Source organism: Teleopsis dalmanni, chromosome 1 (assembly GCF_002237135.1).
Source record: "Teleopsis dalmanni isolate 2A chromosome 1, ASM223713v2, whole genome shotgun sequence".
Taxonomy (NCBI): Eukaryota; Metazoa; Arthropoda; class Insecta; order Diptera; family Diopsidae; genus Teleopsis; species Teleopsis dalmanni.
In genome coordinates, this window is record NC_051846.1 from 180,027,180 (window position 1) to 180,042,782 (window position 15,603).

The 15,603-nt window shown below is 28.2% G+C and overlaps 1 protein-coding gene and 1 non-coding gene across 2 annotated transcripts in view; both read right to left on the reverse strand.

The window, feature by feature from the left end:
* LOC119666819 (myosin-G heavy chain-like) overlaps positions 1-15,603 on the reverse strand; it is a 377,427-nt gene that overhangs the window by 231,473 nt on the left and 130,351 nt on the right. The gene's annotated exons all lie outside the window — the stretch shown is intronic.
* On the reverse strand, positions 1,598-1,669 carry Trnaw-cca. The gene has a single exon. It is a non-coding gene; the product is annotated as a tRNA-Trp (tRNA).

Sequence of the window (15,603 nt, forward strand, 5' to 3'; positions counted from 1 at the left end):
CAAAAGTCACTGTAAAAGCTTTTAATTTAATTTATGTTTATAGTTACACAAATTTATAAATAAATAAATTCCTTTACATATTTACTTTGAAAATTCAATTATAATAAAAAAATAAATTTTTTTGCATATTTTCAGAAAATCTGTTGTAAGACAAATTGCCAACAGGTAAGCCTAATACTTAACACGTTTATATATAAGATAAATCATTTATGAAATTCTTAAAATATAATTAAATCATAAAAATTTTTAAAAAAATAATAGTAAAAAAAAATTGATACTTAAAAACATTAAAAAAAATTGATATTATTAAAAATAAAATAAAAAAAATTAATGTTTTAAAAAAGAAAAATTAAAATCAATTATCAAAAAAAATATTTAAAAAAAATTAATATTACATGAATTTAATTCATTTAAATTTTACGATTATTGACAAAATAAATTATTCAAAAGTTTTACATTAAATTTAATTTAATTTGATTTAAAACATTTTTAAAAAAATTAATATTGGGTTAAAATACCTAAAAAAGTTATTATTAAATAAATTAATATAACATAAATTAAAATTATAGGACTAGAAATAAAAGGAACCATTCATAACTACCTAAAAAATTAGTAAAATCATAAAAAACATAAAGAAAATGGTTATTTAATAAATTTAAAATATTTGAAATAAAATTAGACGATAAATTATCAATTATTTAATATTGAAAAAAATAAAGTAATTTAAAAAATTATTTAAAAACTTCTTAAAATATTAAGTTAAATCATAAAAAATATAAATAAAATTATTGTTAAATCAATTTAAATAAATAATACTAAATAATTTAACATTACATATTTAAAATGAAATTATATGATTATTAACATAATAAATCATTAAAAAACTTTTTAAAAATCTTATTAAATCATGAAATAATTATTAATTTAATTTTTAAATGACCAAAACCTTTTAATAATACTTTTATTTTTTCAACAGGCTTATTGATCATTAGTTAATTATACACTTGTTAAAAAAAGAATTTTTTCTTTTATTCTTTTACTTTTTTATTTTATTATTTTTATTTTTTATTTTATTATTTTAATTTTTTATTTTATTCTATAGTCATCTTCAAGGTACTATATAATATAATGTTTATATAATGTAAAAATAATTTAGTACAAATAACAAAAAAATAATTATACAATTTATTAAGATAGAAACATGAATTACATATATGTAATTATATATTATTATATACATATTAATATGTATATAAATATATACTTTGACAATAAATGTAAAATACATATATTGACCTATAATAATATATTTATTCTCTATATAAACTTCTAAAAATTTAATTAAATCATAAAAAAAATTTAAAAAAAGTATTAATATTGTATTGAAAAATGTTTAAAAAATTAATATTAAATAAAAAAAAAGAAATAAATCATTTATAAACTTCTTAAAGGTTTATAAATTCTTTAATAAATTAATATTACTCACTTTATTATTTATTATATAAACTAATTAAATTATATTGAACAATAATTCCTACATTATTAATATATTAATTATATAAATATAAAAAACTAACTGCACTTGTGCAACTCACTTTGACCCCGACGTGATTTGAACACGCAACCTTCTGATCTGGAGTCAGACGCGCTACCGTTGCGCCACGGAGTCTTGTACTAGACACTATTTGCAGTTAGAAATTTCGCATAAAATCTAGTTCTAAAAATATATATATATACACACATTTACATATTCACCTGTTTGCATGCTTGTCAACATACACACATGAACTCATATGAAATCATTTAAATCACAGTAACAAAAAATCTATTGAGCTTATCAATAATATTATTCACTAGAAGTAAATTCTACTTAAGCTTAAATACTTACGATTAGATTAAGAATAGACTATAATTAGATGAACTTTAAAAAAAATCTAATATAAGTATATACTTAAACAATGACTAATTGGTCATTTGTGTATATAATACACAACTTTTAAATTTATTATTAGAAAACATATATTATTGAACCAATATTTTGACTATAGTCTATAGTATAGTCGTATTCAGGAAACTCAAAGAATAGTTGCATATTATTTAAACAATCGATAATAGTATTTTTATTTTGTTTAATATATTTATTCCATATTTCTAGAAATAATTTAGCTATGAACTAATATAATAAGCAACACAGAAAATGAAGAGTACAACCAAATATTATTTCTTAGGTTAATTAGGTTAATCAGAATATTTGTAATTCAATTAAGGAACATATATACCTCGTATAGATAAATTGGTTGAGCGAACCTATCTTCCTTTTTGTTTGTTTCTGTATAAACTAAAATACAATTTATTCACATAATAAAAAAAAAAGATTCGAAAACAATTAAAATTTTTCCAACTTATTTCATAATTTCGATATAACGGCCGTTAAGGTTGACAAAATTTTCTGTCTATTCTGAAGGAAGATCTCCCAAAAATTACCTTAATACTATGATATTTTTTTAGAACTGAACCTAATCAACAACGAAATTTCTTATGTATCCGTGAGCATTTCAACGCTTTGGTGTTTTTTGGAATCGAAATCAACTAACAACAAAATTTTCTATCCATTCATTAGAATTAATTTCTATAAGCACCTTAACGCTTTAGTTTTTTTTTTGAGTTGACTTTCTATCCATTCTTGAAGAATATCTTTCATGAGCACTTTAAGACTTTGATATTTTTTGAAGTTGACCAACAACGAAAATTCCTATGAGAAACTTAACATTTTGATATTTCTTAGAACCTATTTCGGCCAACAAAATATGGGACAAGCACCTAGAAGTCTAATTATTTTTCTAAGACCCGTTTATTAAAATTTATGAACTTTTAAAAATATTGAGAACTTTAATATTTTCGTATAATTAACATTCCATAACTTTTATATACATATATGAATCAATTTTTCCTAAACTCAGACCGCCCTTAAGACGTATCCAACAAAAGTTCAACCGATCAGTATGCTTTAGTTCTACATCTCGTTATATATGTTATGCTAAAGTACATATGAGGGTCAACAATAACAAGAGTTTATCTGCTAAAAGTTTGAATTTTTTTCTATTCTAAAGAAGAAAAAAAAGAAATAATTTCATTTGACCTTAAAAAATTTAAAAACAAAATTTAAATAAAAGAATTTTTTTGACAACATCAATACAAGTAATTTCTTCACATGCCCTCACTTCTCACTCCTGACCGCACTTCAAGCTTTAAAGATAAAAACGATAAGCAACCAAAAGCGTTGAATATAACTCTGCGGGTGTATTTGGCATGCAGCTGCTTGTGTGCACTCTTACAAAATTTTCCCGGTTTCCCACCGGTCGGGTGACCGTAATATGATTTGTTTTGGTTCCGCAACGCTTTGTTTTCACTTTCGATTACATGTACGTACCATACATACACACATACCTACATACAATATATACATATATATGTGTAGGTTAAAGCCACCCAAATATGGAAAGACATTAATAAAAATAAAAATTTGAAAAGAACCTGAAGAATATATTTGAATCTCGGAAAAAAAATTTGATAACTTGCCAAAGACTTTATTACCTTATCAATACTCGAAACCCATGCCAAGTGAAATTTTTTCATTCACAATTAAAAGGCTCCGTTATATAGAAAAACTGAAATTAATATATTAACATGAAGAACCCATTCAGTGAAATCCCTTACAGGCTCACTTTACTGCATTATTGTTGCTATCGATTTTTATTTTGTTTTATGCTCTGTTTTTTTATTTTTTTAATTTTTATTTATCTTTTTGTTGTTGTTGTTGTTATTGTTGTTGTATTTACTACTTGCAAAATTTTAAACTTATTATCGACAACTAATACAAAAACAGTTTGGCGAAAAAGAAAACGAATCCCTGCGGCACTATATTCGCTGTTTGTGTGCTGTGTGCTGTAGTCCCTGTTTAGTTGTTCTCTATACACAACGAATATTGCCATCATTTCATTTTTTATTATATTTCACCACTACTATTGCAGATGATGTTAGAGATATGTTTTGTGCCCCGCGCACCTCTACTACATCGCTTTACATCACATTTGGCCTATACTTAAGGTCCGCCAAATAGTAAGTCGTCGCTCATATTGTCGCTCCCCCGCATGCACTACAACTTTTCGCTTTTCATATTTTCGCTTTTTTCTGCTTTGTATTTGTATTCATATCGTAAATGTATGTGCATAAGTTTGTGTGTGTATGTGTGTAAATTTTATTTTATTCATTTTTTCTTATTTTTTTTTTCTGCGTACACAAAAGTATTAAAAGTAATAATAAGTACCTTTATGGCAAACGGCTTCGTGCATAGACATTGAAATGAAAAATATTTTTAAATATAAAGGATGCCTTCCTTACAGCCGCCCGCTACATACATATATCCCCCTAATATCCACTTACACTTACAACAACAGCAACTACTGTCGCCGTCATTGTAAAAATGTGAAATATACAACAAAAAAAAATCAAAACAACAAAAAATGAAAAAGGAACTGAAACACACAAAGAGGAATCAACCCTCGCCACGATTTTCTTCTGGGTGGTTTGGGTTTCATCTATTCACTCAAAACTCTCTAAACACAAAATTTTTGAAAAGCAACAAAGCTAAGGTAGCAGATATTCCGCGCGGAATGGTGTAATGTAATACAAGAACTCCAGCGGCACTCAAAGACATGCACTGCAAGAAAATCACTGATAATTAATTAAAAATATTAGAGTAATTAAGTAATTAGTCTGATCGACGTTTAATGAAATTTATTGCAAATTATTAGATTATTTATTGGACTTAATTAACTATAAGCAAGGTCAGCATCAGCTACTTGAAAGGAAAAATATATATTCGGAATATTTTGAAAATAACCAAATAAATTTGAAAATAATTTAAAAAAGGTCATGTACTTCCAGAAAGTCTAGCAAAGTTTCTGCAATATTTTCTCTGAGAAGAAGACATAAAAGACCTCATTTCAGAGATAGTGATTACTTAAGATTTGTAAAGCCTATAAAACAATCTGCATGAAATCCCTCTCATCCGAATTGATTTCAGATTTTTCAGACAAGGAGGTACTAAGCTTTTCGGATCGAGACATCTAAGCTAACAGTGTTTCAGAAATAGTTTCTCAGAAGAGAGTATTTAAAACACTTAATTTGGAAGGTAGTGATTACTTAGAAATGTAAATACCTATACGTGTGTTAAAATAGAGTCCCTCTAAAATAATATGTCCTAATAAAGACTTTTGAAGTAAGATTTTTCAAATTCAGAAATGTAAACCGGCAGTGTTTCAGTAATATTTTTTTTTTAAAGTAATACTTTCTTTCGAGCAAGAAGGACTTTTTTCACAGGTACTGATTACTTGAAATTTTAAAAAAGTTTAAGTAACTCCAAATAAGTAAGTCTGAAAGTCTAAATAAGTAAATCTAAAATAAACTCGTCTATGATTTTTTGAATAAAGAAATCTAAATTAAGTTTCTCCGGATTAAGAAAGATAAACTTGCAGTGTTTCAGTATTATTTTCTCTGATAAAAGGATATGAAAGACTTGATTTAAGAAGTAGTAATTACCTAAGATTATGAAAAAAGAAGCCAGTCAAAAAAACGGGAAAAAGTTTTCCGGATAAAGAAATCTAAAACAAAATTTTGCTGATAAAGACAAATGAACTAAGATCTTCCGTATTTGTTAATTTTAGAATTTAGGCAAACAAATTTAAAAGTAATTCAAAGGTTTTGCATTTTTAGGAAGTCAAAAAATTTCAATAGTATTATCTGTAAAGAGCGTCTACATCTCTAAATATAAATCTTAAGAAGTCGAACAGATTTAATAGTTTTATCTTTAAGAAAGTCTTCATTTTTTCGAAGAAACTTCAACTTTCAGATTATTAGTTTTTTGTAAACAAATAAAAAATAATTCCAGAGAATCTTAGCTGAATTGCCGAATATACAATATAATGGTAATCTTTCAGACAAAAAAGACACTTTATCTCTCCGGTATTCTACTAATTAAATATATCTAGTAGTTTGATATATGATTACGGAAGATTTCAGATAACGTAGAGCAATCCGATAATAAATACTCATAATCTTTTTTACATTTTCTAACTTCAAACAAGTGATTAAGATTTGTGTCAGGTATTAAGGTGAAAGATTACCTTAAGATAATACATATGCGTCATCTTTTTTGTGTTTTTATACCTTGAAAAAATTGTTTGGTGTGTAAATTCTAGCACATTTGTCTAAGATAGTCCTGAATCTGATTGTGGCTAGTTTGTACGTAATTGTAAGTACCAATAAGATTATTTATTTGTTGTATAAAAAATACCACCAACAACCCGGAAATAACTAGAATCCTGTCTTTTAAAGATACTGCTCGCAAATGAATATGGATTAAAAGGAATTTAAGTATTACCTGAACCCTCAGGTTTTATTTACAATTTCTGGAGAGGCAGATGGTTCTATTGCGTGCTATTAGTCTGTTAAGCAATTTCTTTCAATTTCTTTTTCATGTTGTTTGAAGCCTACCATGATGTTCAATACTGCTAATTTTACGTCAACTCTGTATGCGAAATAACATCACAGATCTTACGTAGATAATAAGCGAACTATTCTACTACAATTTTATTTCAGTATTAGTGTTCTGCTAGTGTATAACATGAATTGCTCTTTTTTTTGTAACTTGCGGGTTCAAAATCAGCACTGAATGAGGAATATCATTATCGATCTTACGTAGGTATGACCTATCCAACCATTCATCCGTTTCTTTTACTCTAAATAGTATTAAGCCTTAATGGACCAATGACACCATATAAGCAGCACTAGATCCAGTGCCTCGTATATGGCATTTATAAAAAATAAATTTCAAATCAATATGTTGTTTTACTACAATGAATAAATACTAGTAAATTTTCACTAAAATAAAAATATATTCTATACCTGAATTTGAATGTTTAAGTAAACAATTTCTCTTGGTCCAAGTTACAAGGTCTTGGTAGCTTGTACCTAATGGGAAGTTAACTTGAAACACAATCCAACTTCCATAACTCAAAGTACCTTTTTTCAAAGAAAATGTTCGACTTATAGAGACTTCGAGTTAAATAATTTTTTGTAATTGTATATAATTTACTCTCTAAACTCTGTTGCACTCTATTTAGTTCGAGTTATAGAAAATTCGAGTTATAAAAGTTCGAGTTATGGAAGTTTGACTATATTTTCGCTCCGTTAAGGGTTATTGTTATTCTACCGCGTGATTCCCAACAGTTCTTTTATTTATTTGATATTTATATAATACTTTATTTATGTATTGGTCATTTGAATAGAATTAAAAAAAAACTATAATTTATTATTTATATTTAAAAACAATTTATATTTTATTAAAATATCTTTCCGATATTTTCACTAACTTCAATAGTCAATTTCAGGGAAAATTTTTTTATTTAAAATTTATATTTTTATATTAAAAGAAATATTTTAATATTAATAAATATTTTAATATATTTTATTTTAAACCAAAAACACTATTTTTAATATATAAAGTAAAAAAGTTCTCAAAATAATTTCTTCAATCAGTGGCACAAATCTTCACCCCGTTATAATTATTCTTCTCAGTGTATTTTTACTTTTTTACACATCAGACGCAACAGAACAACAACAACAACAAGAACAAGAACATATACCAGCATAAAAAATAAGATGAGATTTTTTAACTGTGAACACGTAGTTAAAAAATTGAGACCTGTAAAAGAAGCTGAAGCTGGAGCTGAAGCTGAGGCCGAGGCTGACGAAAAAATTCAAAAACACTACAACAACAAGGAAAATTTCACAGAAAAGTCGCGCGCCGCACATACATAAACCACCCTTCAAAATGTTTCGCGTTTGCAAACAAAATAAAATAAAACAAAAAAAAAAACAAAAAAAAGAAGAAATAAAAAATAAATAAAGGAAAAAATTAAAAACTTATTTTGTTGCCCTTGTATGCCTCCTGTCTTCTATGAGCCATTACGTTACTACTGATGAGAAACAACTACCTTAGAGAGCATTTGCTGGCAATAAAAGTAGTAATCAGTCGCCGTCTTACCCTTACCTCCGAAACCCTACCGACAAAGGACCACACTCGTCTATTGCCAACTTCTCATGACTTTGTCGAGTTAGAAAGAGATGAGCATTAGATGAAAAAAATAAAATAATATATTGTTTATAAAAAATTACATATATACATATATAGATAGATGTCTATATATATATGTCTATATGGCTATATGTCTATATGTATAGAAATATATATTTTATTTTATGTATTTTTTACTTTTTAATGTATTTTACTGCTGCTGTTGTTAAATGTATAGAAATTTTTTAGTGAGTATCGTTACGCGCGCGGGTTACCATTGCGCGCCAGTAGTGCTGGCAAGTGCTGCTGCTCTTCTTTAACTTTTACTAGAGCTTAAACTGGTACACTAATACGACTTTTGACTATTAAGCGGTGGCTAAGGAACGAGGGTTGCCCTTTTTACATTTTTTACTACTTATATATGTGTGAACTTGTATGTACTTAGAAATGTAACGCAAGTAGTTGTTATTTTTATATTTTGCCGAAATTATGGGGAGACATTAATTTTTTAGAATTACGCGAAAAAATTTTCGGGTCGGGGGTACGAAGGTACGGGGGTATTAGTGGTATAGTAGTGTTCGTATATACTATAATAGGAGGAAATGGGAAATTTGAGACTTGAGACTTGGAATAGGTAGCACTCTTTTAAGGGGGTAGTTATTTTAGATTTTATGAGAACGGTACTTTCGGCGAAATATCGTATCTTTTTATTTTAATGTTTCCCCAATGCATTTTTGCCGTCTTAGATTTTTTAGTTGCACTTAAAATTCTTTCTTCATTTATATTTTATTTTATTTTTTTTCGGTTTCTTTTTTTTTTTTGTGGTGTATTAGGAAGTGTTAAGGGAATAGGAATTTTGTTGCCGATGAATGAGGTTTGCATTATAGTAACTGTAAAATGATATTTCTATAGAGTAATGTATCAAATTCACTCTCTCTACAAAAATAGTTCAACAGAAACCAAAGCCTTGTAGTTATTTGTGGGGAAGATTCAGAAAAGTTAAATTTATTATTATATCAGAATAATAACGAATAAGGTATACGAGACAATAATAAGAGCAGTAGCTACATATGGCTCAGAAATATGGAGTTCACCAAATCTACGGTCCAATCCAAAGTGATACAGAAACTATCTCAAAGACGAACAAATAATGAAATTGAATAACTACTAAGAAACGAAAATATGGTGAAATACATTAAGTCGCAAGGTTACAATGGGCTGCTCATGTAGTAAGAAAAAGACCGGAGAGAAAGCCGAGCAACATATACAACATAAAGCCGATGACAGACAGACACAGAGGTAGACCAACAACAAGATGGGATGAGAACGTGTACGGTGATGCAAGAAAGATTGGAGTACTGAACTGAAAGAGAATAGCAGAAGATCGAGATCGTAAGGGAGGCCAAAGTTCACACTGGAGGAAGAATACTGAAAAAGTAAAAATTCTCAAAAGTTAAAAAAGTAATACTGTTGTAGACATGGATATCCCATTGAAAGATGTTACCCGATGCTTTAATAAACTTTATTTTTAATATTAATCAATTTTTGTATGTCACAGACAGCATTTACTAAAGTTTGAAATGTTTAAATGACGTGCTCATCAATATTATATCGAAGATACAGATAGTACTATTGCTATTAATCGGAGTCTGTTAAACAAATTCCTAGTTTTAAAATGGACTATCATCCTTCATGTTACTTGCTGCCTTTTAGAAGTCCAAGTCAAGTGCTGAATGTAAAATGTTATTTATTTATTTATGAAATTTATTTTTAAATGCAAATCAACATTTTAATACCATAACATTTACCAATGTTAGAAAACTATAATTAACTTGAACATATATATATATTATATCAGGCAGCTAGATCTTACTAAAAGCCAGATGCTGTGAAACATTCAGAACATCAAACATTCTTAAAAACTATTCGCTTCAACGGCATAAAATTTCTTCATCTTCAGTAACCTCCCTAATCTTAGTAATATAAATAGTAAAATAGTTTACATAGAAGTTAATCATTGCCTTCCCATACAACGTTATGGTACAACAGATATGGACCGAAAATACTATGTGAAACTATTAAATAATATTACAACTGTAACTCCTATATGCACACACTACTTATATCTGGATCAGAGGAATACAGATACCGTTGTGAAGATGTAGAGATGAATTAAATTTGAGTCACCAAATGCACAGTTCTATGCTGGGCTTGGCAAATAATTATTAAGAAACTTTGCAATCAGTCGATCAAATAAAATTATTAACAATTTTGTTAGTATTTTTCACTTTAGGTGTTAAGATTATTTGACGAATACGCTTTTTATCAACTCACAATTTTTATCAATATATAAAAATATCAAATCTTACATTTATCCAGAACTTAGTATCAATTATCAAAATATTTCATTATGTCCTGAAGATGTTTTCGTTATCTTACGATGAAGTCACAAGAGAATCTACACAATTTCAGTTCCACTTAACTCGTCTCGTCTTCACCTTAGTTTATAGACACTCCATTTGACATAATTATATACTTAAAGCAAAGAATCAGAAGTAATATTCTAATTCTTTGCTTTAACTGTGCAAAGTCTTCATAGTCTAATTTAGCTCCATCGGATCATTGTCAAAACACTCCTTAAAGAATGTAATGACGTGGTGACATAGTTCCCAACACTTTCAAAATCTAAATCCATCGGTGAACCAAACACATGCTTACCTATGCAAAACCTTTCCTTTGAAATAGATAAATTAAATAGATAAAATTAAAATTAGATAAATTAGATCCGTTAACATTAGCACAAATTTTTTCATATTCTTGTTTAGATCCATCGCTGACCGAACTACATGAATGAGGAGGTAACATGCTGTATATTTTTCTTTCACTATTCTTCTGTCTGTTTTTAACAGATTTAGGCAGTTACTATAATAAACATATCGTGAGTGAGAGATCTGTCTACGTACCTTTACATTAATAGCGATAAGTCTGCAATATCCCCAATTGATTAATTTTATGTTTACAATAAATAAACAAGATGATGGGTAGGAAGATAACTACATACTATTGGAATTTTGTCAAGTACAATATTTTTATATTATGTTTCCAATAACACAACTACACATTAATAGATATAGATATATGTATATATATATTACCATTTTATTGTTGTAGGCCTTCTACTCCATTTTGTTCCTTTTTTAAGTAGCCAATAATAATTCATTTTTTACTGACATTTAAAATATAAAAAATATACAATTGGCCTTTGACAACAAAACAAAAAAAATATATATATGTATAAATATTTTTTGACTACTCATATCGCTCAAATTTTCAAACGTTAATTTTTGGATGCAATATTCGGGAATCCATTTGAACTCGCCTCCATGGCTTCAGTTTATGTCATGCACATATTTGCCTGCTTTACTTCATTTGGCAATTAAACATGCCCCGCAATAACATGACAACCGTCTGAATGCACTACAATACCCGTTGACAACGGGGACGAACGCAATCGAAACGTACGCCCGGTCAGCTAAGCTAACAAAAATAATATTTTTAATTTCCTTGGACACATACTACATATACCAATACACCATCTATCGCATGTGTAGAAAAAATATATTTTATTTTTATAATTTTTATGAATTTTTTAGTTAATTTTTATGATGTTTAATTTTGTTGCAAGAGATTTTTTTTCCTCTTTCTCATTTTTTTTTTCGTTTGTGTAACATCAACCCAAACTTCAGATAAAACGTTTAGTGGTTCGGTAAGCGTAAAAACGCTAAATCATTGCATACATCACGACACCATTTTAAGCCGCCCATACGCCCCAAACATTATTTTTTAAAATAATTTAAAAAAAAAATCTAATAAGTTTAGTTAGGATGAGTCAGGAAGCTTAGGATGTGTGTTTTGCTTTTATATATATTATATTATTAGCAATATTTTCTGCCAACCATATAATTCTATGACTTTCAACATTTTTTATATACAATACAGACATACGAACAAACTAAAACGCTTAAATATTATTTATATATATACATACACATCTTTTTTTTGTTTTTTGAAGCTTTAATATATATGATTATGTTATATTGAAAAAAAGAGTAGTTATAAAGTAGATTTACTTGCAAAAAAATGTTTAGTTAAGCATTTTTTAATAATTTATTTTATAAGTTACGTCATTTTAACGATAAATTCAATATAAATAAAATTTATATGGGATAAAGTTAAATTGCTTTGTAAATATTAGTTTAGTCATTTGAAAAAAAGAATTATATTAATTACCTTTTAGCAATTTTATTATATTTAAATACATTTTAAAACCATTGCAGTATTAATTTTTGTTTACTGTTTAATTTGAAGAATGTGTTAAGGCCTGAAACTTCTGCTATGACTAAAAAATTTTTAAAATTCTTGAGACCATTATCTCTATTTTCCACATAGGTGGAAGTTAGTAACTACATGTACAGCATGTCGGTTCGCGTGGCGTACACACAATAAGATCATATTCGGAAGACCTCTTAGCAAGTATCTGTTTCGCTAATTGCAGTTCTTTCAGATCACTGGTGTATAGAACCTCACTCAAAAAAACCACGCCTTCTATTCAACACTAGTTAAAGAAGCTTCGGAAACAAAGCCGACGAAAACATACTTTCTTTCTTTCCAACGAAGCCTTGAACGAAAAGTAGACAATAACACATTTTTTTTAGTGACTCTCCCGCTTTGGCTAACTGAAGGAATTGATTTTTAGGGAAATACTTTCTTGACTATATATCACACTGCCAATCAGTAGGAAGAAAATATTTTTTGAATTACATAAACTCACCTTGATGGATCTATGTTATTCACCAGAGTTTTTTGCGAAAAACATGGTATAAAGAAAGAGAACAAATGATAATTATGGAAGACAGAATCAGTCACTGCAACAAACCAACCCATCTCTGCGTTGACAGTTTTAATGTTAAAAATGCAAAAGTTTTCCTACAGAATAGATAGATTTAAGCTGGAGCCATGAATTCAAGAACCACTTTGGTTATATTCTAGCTTAAAATAATTTTATTATATTTTATAACATTGAAAAATATTTAAAAACTATTTGTATAATATTTTTCTTTCATTATTCAATTTGCACAAAATCTTTACATCCAGAAACCTCACCACACATTTAAACATTTGCTATAGAAGAAAATCGATTGGTACTATCGTATGGATTTAAAATGTTACTGCTAAATCAAAGAGAACTTTAATCTTTTAACCATGTTAGAGAGAAAAGTTCACTTCTTAGCTACCTCATAGCTAATTTAGTTCTACAGTGATCATTAGCTCCACATATGAGAAATATGTTGCTACAACCACGTACTGTACGTGATCTACGTGATAACAGTCTTAGTTACAAAAATTGAACTTGGCTGACTTCGGTAGGGTGATCATGTAGCATATATGAGTAAAGCTTTTATAGCGAATCTTATAGTAAGCAGTGGCAATCGGGCAATATCTGCCATAGATGGATGGTGTTAATAAGAATGTTTGAAGCCTAGTGATGCCCAATGTAATAACAATGGCTCTAAATCTAGATGGTTGAAGAATGTCAACACGGAGACAGGTTGTAGTGTTGATATTGATACAATTCGAAAGTAACTTGTTAAATTCATAGTTAAGTTTCGTACAAATTTTTTCCCTAAAGATTATGATTGTAATAAAATAAAATTAATAAAAATTAATAGCACCTAATAATAGTCGATATAAATGCTGGAGAAACAATTTTTGGCAGATTTAGTAAAGAATAAATTCGTTTTTACGAATAGAGGAAAATAATAGTGTATAAGATGCGTATAAAATCACACCTGGTAATAGATTACTATATGGATTTGGTGGTATACTACCTGCTTCTTATAAATAATAATACTTGCTTACCGTGTAAGTTAAACATAACATTCGATAAATATTTATCTCCGCAATTCAAATCTTATTTAAGGGCTGATTTTATATAACAATATAACAAAAAAAGTAATTTAATGGTCAGATAATAGTAAACGAAAAAGGGTCAGACAAACTATATGAATAACTGTATATTTGAATTTTTTCTTAAATCTTTTTTAATTTTTGTTTCAAATATTTTTTTTTTATTATTTTTTTTTTTATAATTTTTTCCCTCAAAATTTTTCCAACATCATGAAAACTTATCATGCATCTATTGTCTGTCATAATATGATTTGCATAAGTCGATAAAATCTATGGAGAGATAGGATTTAATGATATTACGAAAAGCACGTTCGTTTCTATCGCACAAATGATGCGTTCATTACAATCTACGTTTGAAGGACATTTTCTAATACAATTAAAACTTACTATTTTGACTATACAATAGAACTTGTCAGCTGTCTCGTTCTAACACTTTTGCATACACATGCTTTTTCACACAAAACTTAACCTATGAGTTTTAAATGGCATTAAAATTAAAATTGAAATAAAAAAAAGACACATAAGTCCAAAAAAAAGTACACTGACATAACACTACAGCGCTACCAACAACAACCACAGCAACACCAACAATAATAACAACAACAATAAGAAGCAGAAAAATATCATCAGTAGAGTAGCATTAGTATTAAGCATAGCAAACCTAACAGTTACCGCGGCGCCAACGTGTAAAATTTTAAACCCCATGTGTAATGTGATGCTCTGCCGTTAAGAGCAACGCGATTCAGACGTCAACTGAAGCATATTCACTGTCAAAAAAATAATCATTTTTTCTATGTTAGCTCTTTTAAAAATCCAAATACTTGTACAATAACAGCAACGGCAACAACAACAACAAAAACAAGAACAATAACTAAATGCGCTACAATAAGCAAAGTGAATTGCTTAATGTCTGTCTGTGTGCAGTGAAAGTGTAACTGTATAAGTTCGTTTACTAATGTTTTGCAAACAGGAAAAAAGCACGAACCAAACAAGCTAAATTTGTATAGAAAATTAGTTAAAAAATTACTCCACACATCTACGCATACACACACACACATTCACATGCATTCGCACACAAACTAAAAAACAAACGAACCCAAAATACTCTCGCACACACATGCCTATACACATATACGACGCATATGAATTTACATATAAGCATGATATAGTAAAGAACAGCATAGCATAGCTGTGAACATACACTCACATTATAATAGCGCAAGGACTCAACATTAGTGGGCGGTGTTAGAAAATTTTCGCAATTTTAATTTTTACAACTGCAGAGAAAGAACATAACAGTCAAAACGCGCATACAAAATATTTTTTGTCATAAAGCACCCCATTAAAATGAATATAGCATGTAAAAAGAAAACAAGAAAAACAAAAAGGTTGGTTAGCATCCAACAACAACACCATTACCGCTATACCATCATTAAGCATTACTATACGTACTACCTCCATATGAACCAACAACAACAAGCAACAACCAACAACCAACT